Here is an 18,206-nt window from a genome sequence, read left to right as displayed (position 1 = left end):
ACAGCCATAATCATAATCATCATTGTCCTCTATTTCATTATTTTTTAGTGTGTTATAATGCTGTTTGTGTTCTTTGAGGTTGTTGCAAAGAAAATCAGAGCTCGTGCTTGCCCAGAGAGCATTTATAACAAAAGGGGAAAGTACATTATCACGGATCTAAAAATTCTCAGTAAATGCAAATGATGCACATCCTAAAATAGTCGATTGTGACCCTGACACGCTAAAGAAATCCTAGTGGAAGGGGCAGCAGGTTTATTAGACTCTCCCCAGACCATATGTTCCATGAGGGCAGGGGGCCACGTCTTTGTTTACCACCATAGGTGTACCACTGAATGCAATGTCTAGCATGTGGGCTCGCTCCATGGCTTTGGTCGTTGAGGTTAATCATCTTGTTCCCAAACTTTTTATTTCTTAAATTCTTATTTAAATTCCAGTTAACATTGTTGTATTAATTTCAGGTATACAATAGTGATTTCAGACTTCCGTTCAGCACCCAGCGCTCACCACAACAAGTGTACTTCTTAGTCCCTATCACCTATTTCACCTATCCCCTGATGCCCCTCCCCTCTGATAGCCATCCTTTCTCCTCTATAGTTAAGACTCTGTCTTGGTTTTCCTCTTTTTTTTTTCCCCCCTTTGCTCATTTGTTTCTTATATTGCACATGAGTGAAATCCTATGGTGTTGGTCTTTCTCTGACTTACTTCGCTCAGCATAAACCTCTCTTTGCTGCACGTTAAAATTTCCTGGGATCTTTAAAAAATACTTCTGTTTGGCTCCCATTCCCAGTTGTTTTGAGTTGACTGGTATTGGGTAATTCATTCTCAAATGAAATTTTTAAAGGTTTCTCAAGTGATTTTAATATTCACTGACTTTTGAGAATCACAGCTAATGCAATGAAGAGAACTCTAACTTACATGCTCTAACTTTGCTAGCTTGTGTTCTCATTAAGCAATCAGGTTTGCTAACATTTACTTAGCACTTGTTTTGTATGAGGCAGTCTACATGGCTGTAGGGAATATGGATGACCTAAGACATGGCTCTAGGAATTTCTTTTTGATGCGGGAGACAAAATACAAATGATTAATGCCAAATAATACAAGGTGACGATAAAAGATCTATTGTAGAATATAATTGGTATGACTTACGGGGCTTATAGGAACAAGAGAACTTTCCTTCTCAAGTTGTCAGGCAGGGCTCCATAGAGGAAGGGAATTTTAAGCTGAGTCTTGAGCAAAGTGTATGAAAAGAAAAGATAGTCTGGGAGAGAGGACAATTCAAAGTAAGAGCACCCCAAGAATCCAAGAAGTGATGTAATCTCAGAAATGGTAGTTTTAAAACCCAGCTCAATAGGTCTCATTTTGGGTAGCTTGCTGAGGGTCATTGGAAGGTTTCCAGAGTTAGGTCAGTGTCCATAACAACTGATGTGGTATCTCTTATTAAGATACTTAATTGGGAACTATCATTCAGATCCAGGCTGGAAAGTCTTAACTGAGTATTAATAAAGCAGTGAAGAAAGGAAGGGTTCAACAGAGTGAAGGAAACAAGCCATTTCTTGCAGAAGGAAAGGTGTAAACAAGGGGAGAATGATTGGGATGAGGTCCAGGGCTATGGAAACAGATTTTCTTGGTGGGAAAGAAATGGGGGTGGGGTGACTCCAACTGGGGTAGCTAATAATTTAGCTTTTCTCTGCCTTTCCAGATGGCCTTTAACTGTCAGGCAATGTTTAATCCAAGGGTCAATGTGGTTTAATTATTGCCTTTGTTAAAATCTTGATGACCTGCTATTTATTTTTAATAAGGTTGTCCTTCATTATGTTTCTTACTTAAATGTCAAAGCAGTGAGGAGAGGAAGGGAATCTTGCCTTAGTTCTCTTTTCTGTCACTACCGTGAACCAGATGTGATTGAAACCCTGTTCATTGTCCACTGCTTTTGACAATCTATTCCTGGGGAAAAGACACTAATTCCAGTAGTTTAAAGCCCCAGCTTAATAAAGAATAAACTGAAAAGAGTCAGAAAAATGGAGGCAGGGCTATTGCCAGGGTCTGCTAATTTAGGTACTTGCCTTCAGGGCACCCCGACTTTATAAACAGATGGGAAGAAAGAGGTGGATTAGCTAATTAGTACTGAAAAAGATAGTCTTCATGTATATAAAGTTCAGTAAACATCTTGTTAGTCTCCCTATTAAAAAAAAAAAACAAAACACGAGACTGCTTCTTCTGCTTTGCTCTTAGGCAGACCTTCAGGAAGATTTTTCTTTCATGCTTGTGGATTTCATTAGTATGGCAGATAATGGGGAGAGACGATGATTGTGAACTGGAGAGGTGATAGAGTGCCTGCCAACAGCGATCTCCTTAGTCCCGTTAGGATGAATGAGTTGGGAAGTAGGGCTTGGGGTTTTCACAATACAGTGGGATCAGCAAATTTTGTATAAAGCGCTATAGGATAATTACTTAGGATAAATAGGATTAAAATTAGGTTTCATGGTGTTGTGTTTTGTATTTTAACAGTCCTTGAGGAACTAAAATTTTTTTGCTTGTGGGCGGTACAAAACTGGGCCATGGGCCTCCATTAGGGAGATAGATCTATAGTGTTTCCTTCAGTGTAGTAAAAGGCTCTTCATTTGAGACACTTCCTGGGGCTGAGAAAAGAAAGAAAACAATTGTCCGGAGGTAAAGAACACTTTCCCTTTGCTCTCTGAATTGCTCATTGCCTTTCATTTCCCTAACAGGATAGGAAGGGTTCCTTCATGATTTTTGTTGGAGGACGTACATGTGAGAATGATCTCTTTAGCCTAGAAGGTCAACCAAAAACAGTTGAATTGTAATCGGGGTCAATTCAGTATGGACTAAAAACAGCTAACAGTCTCTGAATGTTTCCATATGCCTTGTTCTAAATGCTATACGTGTGTTAACTAACTTCCCCTCAAGCCCCTATGAAGTCACATTATTGTACCGATTTGACAGATGAGGAACCTGAGGCACAAAGACATGAAATTACTTGCCAAGGTCATAAAACTAATGAATGGCAGGACTTGAATTGGAACCCATGTATTCTAGCTCCATATCCCATAGTCTTAATTACAGTGCCTTATCTCACTCCCTGTATACTGAATACTGACATGTACCAATAATTTTCCATAACTTATGGCATTTATGTCAGTCAAGGTAAACCAGGTGGATGCTGCAATAACAGATCACTCTCGGATCTTTGTTGTTTAACACAACAGAGGTTTATTTCTACAGTGATACCACTTTCCACATGGCAGAAAATTCTGCACATGATCTCTGAAGAGCCAGGCTGATGAATGTCTTACCATCTTGTATCTTCACCTTCTGAACATGCAGCTTCCTCCGCCTCTGCAGCAGAGTAAGACACCGAGAATATCACATGAAATTTTCACTTCCTCTGCGCAGAAGTGATGCCTGTCACTTCTCATACTTTCCACAACTACTTACTTTTTCCTACCTAATTGAATAGGGGCTGGGAAATGGAGAGAAGCAAAAGGCTGTTTGTGCATTAGTTCTCTGCCATAACACTTTGTAATAGTCAGTGTATCACCATATAAAATAGCTTGTTCAACCTTTACAACCCTTTCAAAAAGATAAAGTAGGCATTTTTAGCTCTATTTTACTGGTGAGGATACCAATAAGGGTAGAGGAGGTATAGTCATCTGCCCAAAAAGAAATACTAAACACCAGAAGGAGCAGGACCTCTGGTTTAAAATAAATTTTGGTTTAAAAGTGTCTTCCATTGCTAACTTGTGGCAAATTACTTAACCTCTTTGGACCTCACTTTACTATAATCACCATAGCAAGAAGACTTAGCCCTAACTCAGAGATCTGTCAAAAATATTAAGAGGTACATAAAGTGCTTTGCCTTGTGCTTGACTCCTAGAATAGGTTCAACTAAATGATAGCCAACCTTGACATTTTTCTCAAGGTTGCATATCTTGGGCAGAATTGGAGGAACATTCAGGGTTCTAGGCTTTGAGTAGAGGACTTTCCTTTACTGTCACTCTCTGTGCCATATGTAAAAAGATCACCTAAAGGAAGCATGAAACAGTATCTGCATAGGGCAGACCTGAGACTTTCATACATGAAACAATGGGAGAAGAATACACAAATGATCGTATGAAATAAGGTAAGAAGGTCACCACTATGGTGATTTAGAAGGACTATGTGGCTTGCAATATTAAAGGAAGAATTGCAGAGGAGTTCAGGTTGACCCCACTTTGCTCTGTCATAGGTTCTGTTTGTCCTCTAGAGCATGGTGTTACCTCAGCCCCATCCTCTATAGTTGGCTCCTCCCATTTCCTATCCAATCTCCCAATCATTACACCGAAATGCCTACCATTGGTTACTTTCTATATGATGATTCCACAAGCCTACATCTTTTTGCTGAGCTCCTGACCCATGTAGGTCTATTTGAGTATTCTGCCTAACTGTCCCACAGATAGATTGAAGTTACTGTCTTCAAGCCTGAGCCGCTCCTCATCCCTGTTTATATGCACTCATTTTGTTCTCCTAGCAGTCTCTGATTTGTACAACTATCCTTTCGGAGGTCAAGCTGGAACTACAGAAGTCCCATTTGGGTTCTTCCCTGCATGTATTCACTATGTCACCAAATTTTGCAAATCCTACTTCCTCTTTAATGTATTTTCCCATTATTTATCCTCTCTATTTCCCCGCTTGGTGAAGCAACTCACCAGATCTGTGTTTATCTTCTAACTAGATGGCCTCTTTCCATTCTGGCTACACGTGAGTTCATTTTCAGAACCCAGCCAGAAGGAACTTTCTAAAATGCAAACCTGATGGTAACTCTCCTTCATTTAAGTCCTTCAATAGCTCCCCACAGGGTTTTGGATAACAACAAGCACTTTCTCTTGATCATCTGAGTGTTTATCAGCCCCTGACTATCCCCAGCCTCATCTCTGGGCATACCCACGTGTTCAGCATTTACTCCAGGTAGATCAAAGCACTTGTAGTTTCCTGAACCAGTGGACTCTCTCATCCTGCAGTAACTTCACACCCAATAATTTTTGTCTCAAATGTCCCGTTTCCATGTCTCTAGTTCCTACTTCAAAACTAGCCAGAGGCTCAGTTGGTTAAGCATCTGACTCTTGGTTTCGGCTCAGGTCATGATCTCATGGTTCATGGGTTCAAGCCCTGCATCTGGCTCTGTGCTGGCAGCACAGAGCCTGCTTGGAATCCTCTCTCCCTCTCTCTCTGCTCCTGCCCTCCATCTGTCTCTCAAATGAACTTAAAAAAACTTAGCCCACAAAATAATCCCTGGTTTACGTTTCTCCTCTAGGCTCCTATAGCACCCACTTATGTCCCGTACTAGAATTGTTGGTATGTTCATCTCTTTCTCACATTGACCACCAGACAGGCTCTGCCTCCTCTAGTAAAGAGTATGAGAGGCACACCCAGATTTCCTTAGAATTACAAAAATACCAAGGGAATAATGGAGGACAAAAAGATTGTGTCTACAGTTTTGCTGGAGAACTAGAATGTCATTTAGCATTTAGGTTACAATAACTCAATGTTCAGTAGCTGCTGTTGTGAATTAATTTTTTTGGACTGCCTTGTTTGTGACTCAGCTACAGCTCTTTTTCTTTCTTACCCATCTCTTCTTTAGTCTGCTAGCAACTCGATATCATGGCTTTGGCTTAGCCCAAGCTTACATTAGGTTGTGGTTTCCAATGTGTCGTGGCTTCTGATTCATATATTTTCATGGTGTAGGTCTCTAATTTTACTTCCATTCATTGAATACATGTGTCTCTTACATTAAAAGTCCCTTTTATTGGGTTTGAGTATTACTGTCAAATATTGAGTATCCCTGTGGGATACCAGACAACTGCAGAGATTCCTTTGGTTTAATTAGCTAGTAGGCAAGGTGGTGAGGTTCTATGGTATAAACCACAACCACATATACATAAATCTCCCTCAGCTTGAGGCTGCAGGCATGGCAGGGTTCTAAGATGTGTCAGGATTGGGTATTTTGAAGTAATGAAGGACGCCGTGTCCTAACTGATTAGAAACGTAACTGGTGTATAATGGAAGATGAATAAATGAATTAACAGAAGAATAATAGCTCTTGGGTGAAGGAGAGGAGGAGAAGACGACGTTGCTAATTGGTGGAGAGAGGGGCAATTATAAGCCAAACCATGTGTCTAATATCCTTAACAAAGATTTCAAAGTTAGTCAATTTACATAGCTCTGTGTTAGTAGGCATCTTTGAAATGGTTTTGATTAGTTGATAGAACATTTTGATAGTTTCTGGGCAGCAGCCTATGTAAGACTAATCTTGTCCTCCCTGATTCATTAATTTAGAAAACTTGTCTCAATACCTATATGGCCTATAATGAGTGCATAATTTGGGTTAGATAGGCTCTGTATCTGAGGAATATGGTGTTAGCAGCCTAATATTAAACTAACAATTTCATTATTCTGAGTCTTCCAATTCTTGAATGAGTAGCTTGAATCACTTAGTCATTCTATACACAGTGTCAGTCTGAGGAAGGGAAAGGGGAGTTGATTGACAGGAGTGGGGTTGGGGGCTATTGCTTCAGACGGGAATGGCTGTATGACACAGTTAATGGGCGCCAATTTGGGGATGTCTGAGACTTTAAGGTCTTTTAAAAAAAGATTGACATAATTGGACAATTGAGGCAATTAGCTGAGTCTTTGGGTTAAAAATAATTTCTCTGCCTCAGATTTTAGACCTTTTAGATAAAAACATTTTTTTTTTTCTGACTACATAAAGTGAATAATGGACAAGGTTGCCCACAAGATGAAGAATTAACTGAGTTCTAACCGGAAACCTTGTGAACCACTGTTACTTGGTTTTAGAATGCACTGCACAAGTCTTGTCTGCATCATCCAGGTACTTGGAACCTATAGGAGTATAATAGGGATTCCCTTCAGTTTTCTGAAAGCTTGGCCCCATTGATGCATTTTGTACGAGGAACATGGCAGATTTGTTGATGAGAGGTCTCTTGAGAGACCCCATACTTTGAGTTCTGTCTGTGATGGCACTGAGGACTGCAAGTAGAGAAGGTGGGTTTCTCCATGAACAAGTACTCCAGGAATCTTCTGGAAAGGAACAGTGTGTTGTAGGGAAGAAGAGAATTAGGAATTTGGTAGAAAACAGTGATAAATCTGACCTCACTAAGGTCTTGAGAAAGTCAATCAATCTGGGCTTTTTTTCTTTGTAAAAGAGGTCTGGATTAGAGGGCCTGATAGGGAGACTTTTTTCCAGATGCTAGTATCTAACTTAAGTCAGCATAACGGTTCATTCTTGGTTGATATCGATAATGTCCCTATCCCCAGAACATGCCTATACCACCATCTATTTCTTTTCTACATTCGCTTTCATGGGAGTTTCGTTTTTGTGACAGGGCAAGAGTTTTGGTGGAAGGAAAGGCAGATTAAAGGAATAGGGACTGGGTCTCTCAGACAGGCTTTGACCTCCCATGGAATAAAGCATTAAAGAAGAAAGCTGTTGATACTTATGGGCTGAATTATGTCTCCCTGCCCTCCTTAATTCTTAGGCTGATGTTCCAACCTCTGGTATCTCAAAATGTAACTATAGTAAGCCTTTAAAGGAACAACTAAGTTAAAATGAGGCCATCAGCATGAGATTCTAAGCCAATATTGCTGGTATTCTTACAAGAAGTGGAAAAGGCAGCAGGGGTGCACCTACATAGAAGACCAGGTGTGTATACATTGAGAAGCACACCATCTACAAGCAAAGGATAGAAGCGTGAGAAGAAAACAAACCTGTTAATACTTTAATCTTGCACTCCTAGCTTCCAGAACTGAGAAAATAAATTTCTATTGTTGAAGCCCAGTTCATGGTATTTGGTTATAGCAACCTGAGCAAACTAATTTGCTATTGAAGAGAGTTGCTATGATGCTCTTGGATCGGCAAAGTAGGTATGAATGAGGCATAGAGTAGAGAGGAAAGCCGTAATTCCTGATGCCTGTAGCACTTGAAGCCCTAAAGGCTGGAATTTGGAGGCTTCTAGAGACATTACCTAACTGGACATTGGCTTTTTTATTATTGTCAGTGATGATAGCTCCTCATCTCCTGGAGTTTTGTAGCAAGCAGCCAATGTGGACAAGTGGGAGCCACAACAGGAGTAGAAAAATGAAGCAGGGGGTGGTAAAGAAGTATATAGTTCTAAAGCACCTGATGGCCTTTTATGTGGAGTGCTTTTTTCTCAACAGGGTGTTGGCTTTTACACCAATAGGTGTTTGGTCACTTAAGTATTACAAAGAATCCATATTCTATCATTTATTACATTTCCCGAACATGCAGCCCATATTTGGAAAAGCTTGCATGATCTCTTAAGATATATCACCTCTTGGTTATGAAGGTTTCCCCAAGTCCAAATAAAAAAACTTCTAAATGATTGATCTTCAAACTATCATAATCTCTTCACATAGCATAATTGTTCTGCACTTAAACCAAATCTCCTATGCTTTAATGATCTTTTCACCCCCTTTAATTTATAAGCAAAATTGATTCTTCAGATCAATATTCCTGGGGGGACAAGAATCTGGGCTACTGGTAGAGTCTGAGTGGGCCTGTCTGAATGTTAATTGCTGCCTCCAATGTCTTCTGGAGCTGGGATGCCACTCACACTTTCAGAGCCATACTCTGGCTACATGTCAAAATCTATAGCAAGGCACCAGAGTCATTTTTCTGCAAAGCCCCAATAAAAGGAGATTAATCACATTTGTCTCCCTTACTACCTTTACAAGAGAGTGTTTTTGTCTTAAAAATCTGCCTGTTGACTTAACTTTGAAGGCCACAGAGTATGGTAAATGATGATGGCAAAGTTTGAAGAGACCTGTAAAAATGCTCTGTGCTTTGGGCTCTCTCTACTCAGTATCAGTTATCCCCAACTCAGGTCCTCATTAGCAAAGCAAATTGGGAAATGGAGGCAAATAATCGAGACCAGTAGCAGTAGCACCTGAGAACTTGTTAGAAATTCAAGTCCTTGGGCCTCATCCCAGACCTCATGAGTCTGCAAGTGGGAGAAGGGCTGGGCGATCTGTGTTTTAACAACACATGATTGTTAAACACGACATGTTAACAACGACATGATTCTCACTTAGTTTAAGACCACTACTCCAGTCAATTCAGCTGTGAAAATTATTTTCTTGACATTTTTGAGGAAAAATAGTTCCCGTTCTTCTTGTTCGTAAATTTGACCTACATTTAAAGTAGTAAGATCATCATGGGCTCTGTGCTGACAGCTTGAAGCCTGGAGCCTGCTTTGGATTCTGTGTCTCCTTCGCTTTCTGCCCCTCCCCGCTATGCCGTGTCTCTCTGTCTCAAAAATAAGCATTACATTTTTTAAAAATTATAACCCACCTCCTTAACAGGATCTAAGAAACCGATCACCCTAGTGCTTCATCTCCCTCCCTTCTAGTGTTCAAAAGAACCCAGAATGTGCACCACGTAAGTTCAGCAATCAAGTCCATTTTCATGTGCGATTTTTGTTTCACTTTTATTTGAGCTCTGCAATGCTAATCAAGGTTGAACAACTTAAAGACTTTCCATAAATGCTAGTAGTTGAAGTGGTTGTATGCACCAGGCACTACGCTAACCTCTTTGCAAACCCTGTTTCATTAGAATACAACCGACCTATTTTATAGGTGAGGAAACAGAAGTCCTGGGGAAGTTAAATAACTTTGCCAACGGGCAGAGTTGTAGTACTCATAAGGACACTCTCCAGTACCTCTACTTGGCATAAGGGGTCCATACTTGTTGATGGAATTAGAGGGAGCTGCCAGGTTTGGGTGAGAGGGATGTTAGCCATGTTTGTCTATTTTGTATCTGAAAATAGACACGTGATGTCTTTGGCATGTGATACTTTACACCTCCTTTGTTTCTCTGTGAGATATACTGGCTTGGCAACAAGAGATCCATAGTCTCCTGCCTGATATTTTTGGTAAAGAAGGCACGCAGGTAACCAAGGTTGAAATTTTAGTGTCTGATTTCAGGGGAAAACAAAATAAAACTGTGACCCTTAGTTCCAGGGCTTGGATTTGTGACAGGTCTTCATTAATAATAATCATTAGGTAAACTAGTTAACTCAGGTCAACCGGTACATGTCTGTACTTTATCAAGGGGTGAGAGAGTGACTTTAAATATTTTTATTTCAGCTTTTCCTTACTTGTGTAGGAATAATAAACAATTGCTGGATTGCATGCATAATGCGGACTCTGAGAGGATTAATTGGCTTTGGGATTGGGGCATGAACATTTGAACAAAAGTTCATGTGCAAGGCTACCAGGTGGATGGGGCATGACTTGTATGTATCAATGGAGCTCTAATAGACCCTATGATCCACTGTATCTTGTACAGTAATTCTCCATAGAATGATACAATTTTCTTAACAAGAAAATACCTCCATTTAGGAGACAAGGTCTTTCTACTTTCTTATTTCCATTTTTTTTCCCTCCATGTTGATATGGTCCTGAAAGAACTCTTCCAAATCCTGGATGGCAGGTACCTTGTGGAATAACAGGGAACAAGGCTGAGTGTTGGAGGAAACTCTGGAGGAGGGAGCAGCTTCTACGTCCATTTCTGCACTGTTGAGTTTTGGAACTAGGGAAAAGTACTTAAAACCTCCTTGGACCTTAATTTCCTCATCTGATAAATGAGAAGATGGAACTAGATATTGTCCAGGACTAGGTTATCTGTTAAGAGGGATATATCCAATTCTTGAGATTGACATTTGAAAAAGCCAAAGACTTTGTCACTGTCAAGATTCATCATGATGAAATGGATTTTTGTCTGATCTAGGGTAACCTTCCTCATCATTTGTTGAGTAGAGTCCTTCTGTACTGCTGGCTTATTAGCTGTCTTAGTGGGAAAAGGTAGCAGGAGTTCACTTAAACAGGTTACTGAAATTTTGGCTTTCAATGTAGTTATTTTCACATGCATAGGTTTGTAAGCATAATCCTATTTTGTCCCCTTTATTTGTTGTATTTGTCAGCCTTTTCTTTTTTCTACAAATTGCCCACTTACGTCCTTTGCTTGTGGCTTTTTCCTCTTGAATTCTCTATTTTCTTGGCATTTTGTAAGAATTCTAGGTATATTAAGGGAACTATGCCTCTGTCTTACATCTGTGTTCCATTTCCCCCACATATAGGATACTGGTTTTTCATATCTTTCCGGATGCATACACTTTAACTTTGAATTTTCCAAAAATTCTTCAGTATTTGAAAATACCAGTTTCTGTGATTTCATTCTTAGTCTCCCTCAACCCTCCATTGTACAATTAATAGCCTTTATTTTTCTTTTACAGTATTCGTTATGTAGTTCTTAAACTTAAGACTTTAATCCACATAAAATTTTAAATTTAAGATGGAAGCCCATTTTTTTCTTTTTCTGAATGAAGAAAGCTTCTCTGTTCTATTTGAATATCTAATTGTTTAGATTTCTTAATCTGGCAAAGCAAGTTAGCCTTCAATGCTTATTTTTTGTACCTTGTCTATTTACACATATTCCTCCTTCCATATTCTCCTGATTGGAATTGAATTTCACTGCATACTGATTTGGGGAGAAATTACATTTCTAATAGATTGAAACTTCCATATATAAGCACATTATGCCATGTCTTATTTATTTTAATATTCTTTTTCTTCATGTTCTTCAGTTTTACTCCTACAGTTTTTATGCCTTTCTTTTAAAATCTGTTCCTAAGTGTTTATTGGCTTTGTTTTTATTATAAATACTTTTACCTTTCTGGTTACTTATTCCTAGAATAAAGCTACTGATTTTTGGTTTTTTTTGGGTTTTTTTTTGGTTTTTTTTTTTTTTTTTGTACTTATCTGGCATCCATCCATCCTACCAAACTTTTTTTGTATGATGAGGTTTGATTTTTTTTTCACTAGCATCTTGTGAGTTTTCCATCTGTAAAAATCATATAGACTTTATCTTTTATCTTTCAATGTCCATATGTTATTTAATTTTCTCCCCCTATTGCATTTACTGAAACCGCCAAGTAAATTTTGAGTAATAATAGTGATTGTGGATTTCTTTCTAGTTACTTTTAACTGAAATAACTTTTTTTGTTGCGTGTGCTATTTTTGGTTGGTTTTTAATGAATTATGTCATTTGTAATCACAGTCTACTTAATTTTTATTAGGCGTGCCTGAATTTTATAAAATGTTTTTTCAGAATCCATATATATAACTAATTTTTTCCACTTTTATTTTTGATGTGGCCTATGTTAATACACTTCCTAATATTGAATCACTATTGCATCCCTGGAATAAATTCAGCTTCTTCATAATGTACTGTTTCATGTATTGTCAGACTGTTTTATAAAGTTGTGTTTAGAATATTTATTATATTCATAAGTAAGACTGCTGCATAGTTTTCTTATGCTAGCTTTTTGACTTCTGATAATCAAGTTTTTCTGATTTCAAAACTGAATCAGAGAGGCTTCCATTTTTTTCTATGTAGAACAGTTTCTGATTTTCTAAAGATAAGATTCCTAATTTTCTAATCTTTTCTATGATTATTGACAGGTTCTCACTTTTTTTGTTCTTACTAAATTTCAGTAGTTTGACCAAGAAATAACCTGCTTTCTCTAGGACTCCCAAGTTTGCTGCCTCAGAGGTTTTTTAAACAAGTTTTTATTTAAATTTCAGCTAGTTAACATACAGTGCACTATTATTTTCATGTGTAAAATTTAGTGATTCGTTACTTACACACCACCAGGGTTTCAAGTAGAATTTCTTTCCTCTGTATCTCTGCTTGAAACCTTACTGTTGAGTCTACATGTCTCTATTTTTGCTCCTTTTTCCATGATTAGGAATACAAAAGGCTTTTTTCTAATGTATTAGGTCTTTAAAGATTTAGGTTTGGGTCTATTTATCTAATTTTGTTTCATATTTCATAAATTTCAGCTTTTACTTAATTTTTCTTTTTGAGTCCACTATTCCCTCTCTCCCTAAATTTCTTAAGATAGACTCTTAGTTCCAGTTTGGTTTTCTTTAATTATGAAGGATTTCAAGATTACACATTTCATCCTCATAGTTTTCATTGTAGTCTATAAGGTTTATTTTGAATTAATTAATTTATAGAAAGAGTATGATGTCTTTTAATTTTAGCCAGAGCTATATGGGTATCTAACATTTTTTTTTCCTAGAAGAAGCAGCTACGATATTTTTGTCACTTAAAATTTTTTCCTCACTTTTTCCTTTTCTGAGAGAGACGTGAGTGGGATGGAGGGATGGGGTGGGCAGTTGGGGGGAGGGGAGGCGGAGAATCTTAAGCAGCCTTCATGCCCAGTGTAGAGTCTGACAAGGCGCTTCATCCCATGACTGTGAGATCATGACCTAAGATGAAACCCAGAGTCCGATGCTTAACCCACTGAGTCACCCAGGTGCTCCTTTTCCTCAGTTTTATTGCTTTATGATCAGAGAATATGGCATAAAAAGATCTATAAATTTTAATGTTTTCTTTGTGGACAACTACTTGATTACTTCTTACAAACCTTATGAGAACTTAAAAATTCTTGAAGATATGTCTCTTTGTATTTAATTTCTCTATATTTTTACTTCTATTTAAGTTTCTCACTACAATGGTACACTTTATCAAATTTTTCCTGATTTTCTAATTATTTTGCTTCTGTATTTAACCAATATTACTTATACAGTTTATTTAAGACCATTTTGCTTTAAAGCTGTGCCTTTTATTACTTATATTGACTTTATCTTGTTCAGTGTTTTTAGTCATTGGAACCAAGTTGTTTGCTATTTCTTTTTTTTTTTTTTTTTTTTTTTTTGCCATTAGACTGTTTGCACTGGACTGATATCCCTTTGCCCATTTCTTATCAAACGCTTTGTCACTTTATTTTATGTTACTTCCAAAGAGCCTATAGTTAGGATCCACTTTTAATCCAATCTGACAGCTTTTAAAAATAAGATCATTGAATATATCTCCATTTAAATTTAACTTCTATGCTTGGTTTTTGTGTTTCAGACCTACGTTTCTGAACTTGGACATTATCAGTATTTTGGGCCAGATAATTCTTGGTTGTGAAGGCTGTCCTTGTGCATTGTAGGATGTCTAGCAGAATATCTGGCTTCTAGCTACTAGATGCCAGTAGCATTGATGCTCTGGTTGTGACAACAAAAAAGTCTCCAGTTGTTGACAAATGCCTTCGGTGGTAGGAGTATGTCTACCACCACCTGCCCCAGTTGAGATCTGCTTTAGACCTTTAAGTATTTCCATTGTCTTACTCCAGACACAGTAATTGTGCATATTAGTTGTTCTGGATATTTGAGGACAATTTCATCTGAGTTTATGCACTTAGGATGACCAACCTTCTGGACTGAGTAGATTCCTGAGACATGAAGGATATGTCCATCTGGGACAATTTGTCACATTTCAGTGCTCAAATCAGTAAAGTCTTGGTGAAAATCAGGATGAATTAGTCCTCTTGGATGTACCTCTTCAACATTACTTTTGTACAGTATGGACTTGACCAAAGAGAACAGTACAGTAATGTCCATTCAGTCACTAACATGGTTCTCATTTTTCAGTTTTCCCAGTCAAGGCCTGTTGGTACAAGCACATTCTGAACTCAGAGTTGTGAACTTATACTAAAACATTCTAGAGCGTTTCCCTTGAGAGGCATACTAACATGATCCTAGAGAGCTATAAGGCTTATTTGTACCCCTTTTGATGTAATCCTATCCATCTATTACAGTATTCTTTACAGTGTATCGTCTACTGTTAATCTTTTCTCAACCTTGAAATCTCTTCTGGACCATTTGTTATTTCAGTCCTCTCTTCCTACCCCAAGTACTTTCCTGATGAGGAATACTTGGTTAAAATACTTCTGAGTTTCTGCTTATCCTTAAATTCATTTTAGTCTGATAGGTGAATAGTAACCTGGGTTGGTATAGAAATCTTGAGTTCCTGTTTCTTTCTGCCATGAGTCCTTTCCTCCCATGGGCCTCAAGCTTGTAGGGTTGCATACGATCAGACTGATGTCAACTTCAATTCCTTGTAGCTTTGTGTTCCTACAATTTTTCTCTTGTCCTTGTTGTATTTCTTAAAATAATAAGTACATATTACTTTTCTATTTATGTTTTCTCTTTACTACTCCTACAAAGGATTTAATTTTGTGGTGGAGAGACCCAAGTATCAAGGGATGGAAAGAAATGCCTCTTCTTCAGCCTAAGGGCAAGTATGCATTTTTCAAAAAATACTTTTGACTGAGTTTAAGGAATTGTCTATTCATTTGAAAAAATCCATTTGGCATTTTTTGAGGGTTCTCGGCCTCTGCTCTGCATGTCAGCTGCTCTGGAGTCCCTTCTGAGAGGAAACAGACATGAGTGGGGTGTGGCAGGAAGGGTGTCTTCCCGTTGACCACATTCTGACTGTTCTGAAGAACATGAGGAACTCTGTTGTGGTCACGAGCCTCTTTTGGGTCAGAATGCCATCTGGATAGTGTTTTCATGAGAATGTGGCACCTGGGAAAATTATTCAGGAAGTTTGGATCCTGGATATAGTGTCTGAGACTCCATTTAGTACAGAAGTGATTCCTCTTCTCTATCAAAACAAATTTTAAAAGCACATTTTGTAATCCATTTTCTGAATAAAGTAGAGAGGGGGTTGGAAAAGAAGCCAGGCAAAAAACCTTTGAAACCTCTGTGACTTCGGAGCTGGAAATGGAAGGGAAACAAGTTAATTATGGCACTTTGAGAGTATTAGGAGCCATTGAGACTATACAGATGGCTTTTGTTTTATCCTCTGGAGTCCCCTAATTTTGGATGAGTGGCTTTGAAAGTGAGTTCATCATGTAAGGTGTCCCATTCCTATGCTACCTTCACTATGAAGTTCTTAGCAGGAAATGGTTTCTCCCTGCTCTGAATTTTGAGAATGCTCTAGGTCACTCATGAAACTCAAACTCTTTTGGATAGTGAGTCATTTTTGTTCATTATCCTTTTCCTTCTAGGGGGTGGTTTGTTAGGGGCTGTCTGATCAGTGTCTCTATTCTCTTTGTGAGCCCAGTGTCTGAAGCATGATAGGTGTTCAATACTGAGAGAGAGGTGGATAGATGGATGGATGACTAAAAGAAAGAAACTTGAATCTTCCTATTTGACTTTTATTTTTTCTTGAGACCAACACCCTTCATCTATCTGGTTAATATTAGTTTTAGGTTTATATTCCATTCTATTGCTATACGCCTTCAAGCCATCCATAGTTTTTCTTCTGCTAATTTAGTTTGGTGCTTATTTAAATCCAGATCAGAAAGATCTTGCATTAAATAAGCCTCCAGGGTGTCAATAAACATCAGGTAGCTATAAAGTATCTTCTAACCATTAATTTGCATTCTTAAAGTTTTCCAATTTCTTCTCCTCTCTTGCTCTTATCCTTCCTAGCCTTGTGTTGTCTTTACCTCCCCTTGACCATCCCTTGATGGCCACCTCATATAAAAATGAATACACTGTTATTTTGTCTATGGACATATACTGATAGTATGTTCCATTTCTGTTGTGAATTTCCTAGGTATGGTTTTTTGTTAAGATTAAAGATATTCTTCCCCTAGTGAGGAAAACATCTTAATAGGATATGGATTTTAATGTGGGCACAGAGACTAAGAGAGAATTGGGATTTTGTAAGATTTCACTATATCACAGGGCTTTGAATATACATCTGTGAGTTACAACAGAAAACATTGACTGGAGTATTAGTTCTTAACCCCTTCTTATTTTCAGACTGTTTCTAAAAATCCTTTATTCTGACCTACATTTAAAAACAACAAGCATTATTCAAGAGCTAATGATTTTCACGAAGAATATTCCCTTAGTGACAGGACTTAGTTTCTGAGCTTACATTATGAATGGATCTACATATTGACAGGATTCTTCATCAACCTTCAGAGGACAACCAAATGCATAGGGGGTTGGGTGAATCAGGCTCTGTGTCCAACAGGACTTGAGTTACTAGATATGTTTATATTTTCTTTTGGTTAGTGTAACTCCTTTGGTTTAAAGAAAGAAAAAACAGCTTAGACTGGGGCACTGAAAGGAACCTACTGGATTTTCTTTTCCCAACAATAGTATTAGAAGGATGAATGTAGAGTTGTGCCTTAGCACAACTGGATACAAGGTGTAGAAAACAGCACTTGTTTTCTGCTTCTCTTTATTGACGCAAAATATCTTCCACAGGGCTGGACACATGGCCAGTACCTCTGGTGTTCTACATCTCTCATCTTTGCCTCCACAGAGAGACTAAAAGCTATTCTCGTGGTCTGAATTTAAAAGTCATTGAATAATACTTTAAGTTGACTCATCTTGGATGGAAAAAACCTGGCCTGGATCCAACAGTGGCAACCCCAGCACACTTTCAGTAAATCCATGGTGATACCCACATATTTGAATCCCATATTTAAGGTAGGGCGGCAGGGATTGTTTCTGGAACACTGGAGCTGCTGTCCTGGGCAGACTTGAGTATTAGGGTATCTATTTTTCCTGTGAATGATAAAGGGGAGACTTTTGAAAACATAACTTTATAAGGAAGAATTTGTAAGGCATGGACATTACTTCTTGGTGGGGGGGGGGGTCTCCCAACAGTGCGAACTACAGGGAGATTTCCTTTTTTTTCCCTCTGAAGTTGGATGATATCTTTTCCCTTGAACTCTAAAATTATAATATCAGGTATGCAAAGTGTGTACACAGTAAACCCTTGCTAACTTGCTTTAGTGCCCTTAACATCTGAACTCCATAATCCCATTGTAATTGTGTAAGGGGACCTCAACATTCACGGCACATGATTTGTGGCTTCTTATATCTATTAAGTCATTCTGTGTATAAGATTTGTGATCAAGGAAATGAGAGGTGAGGGGGTGAAGGGGATGTCAGGCTTGGATTCTTGAAGACCTTACATACCCTGACAGAAAAGATCCCATAACTCAGGATGGGCCTGATCCTTCTTGTGTATTTAACCAGGTGTTTCTCCAACGGTCTATAAAATAGTGCTCAAGATTTTTTATTTAAAAATTAAAAAAAAATTTAATGTTTATTTTTGAGAGCAGAGAGAGTGCGAGTGGGGGAGGGGGAGAGAGAGAGAGGGAGACAGAATCTGAAGCAGGCTCCAGGTTCTGAGCTGTCAGCGCAGAGCCTGACATGGGGCTTGAACCCATGAACTGTGAGATCATGAC

Source organism: Panthera uncia (genome assembly GCF_023721935.1).
Source record: "Panthera uncia isolate 11264 chromosome D3 unlocalized genomic scaffold, Puncia_PCG_1.0 HiC_scaffold_8, whole genome shotgun sequence".
NCBI lineage: Eukaryota > Metazoa > Chordata > Mammalia > Carnivora > Felidae > Panthera > Panthera uncia.
This window is presented reverse-complemented; position numbering follows the sequence as displayed.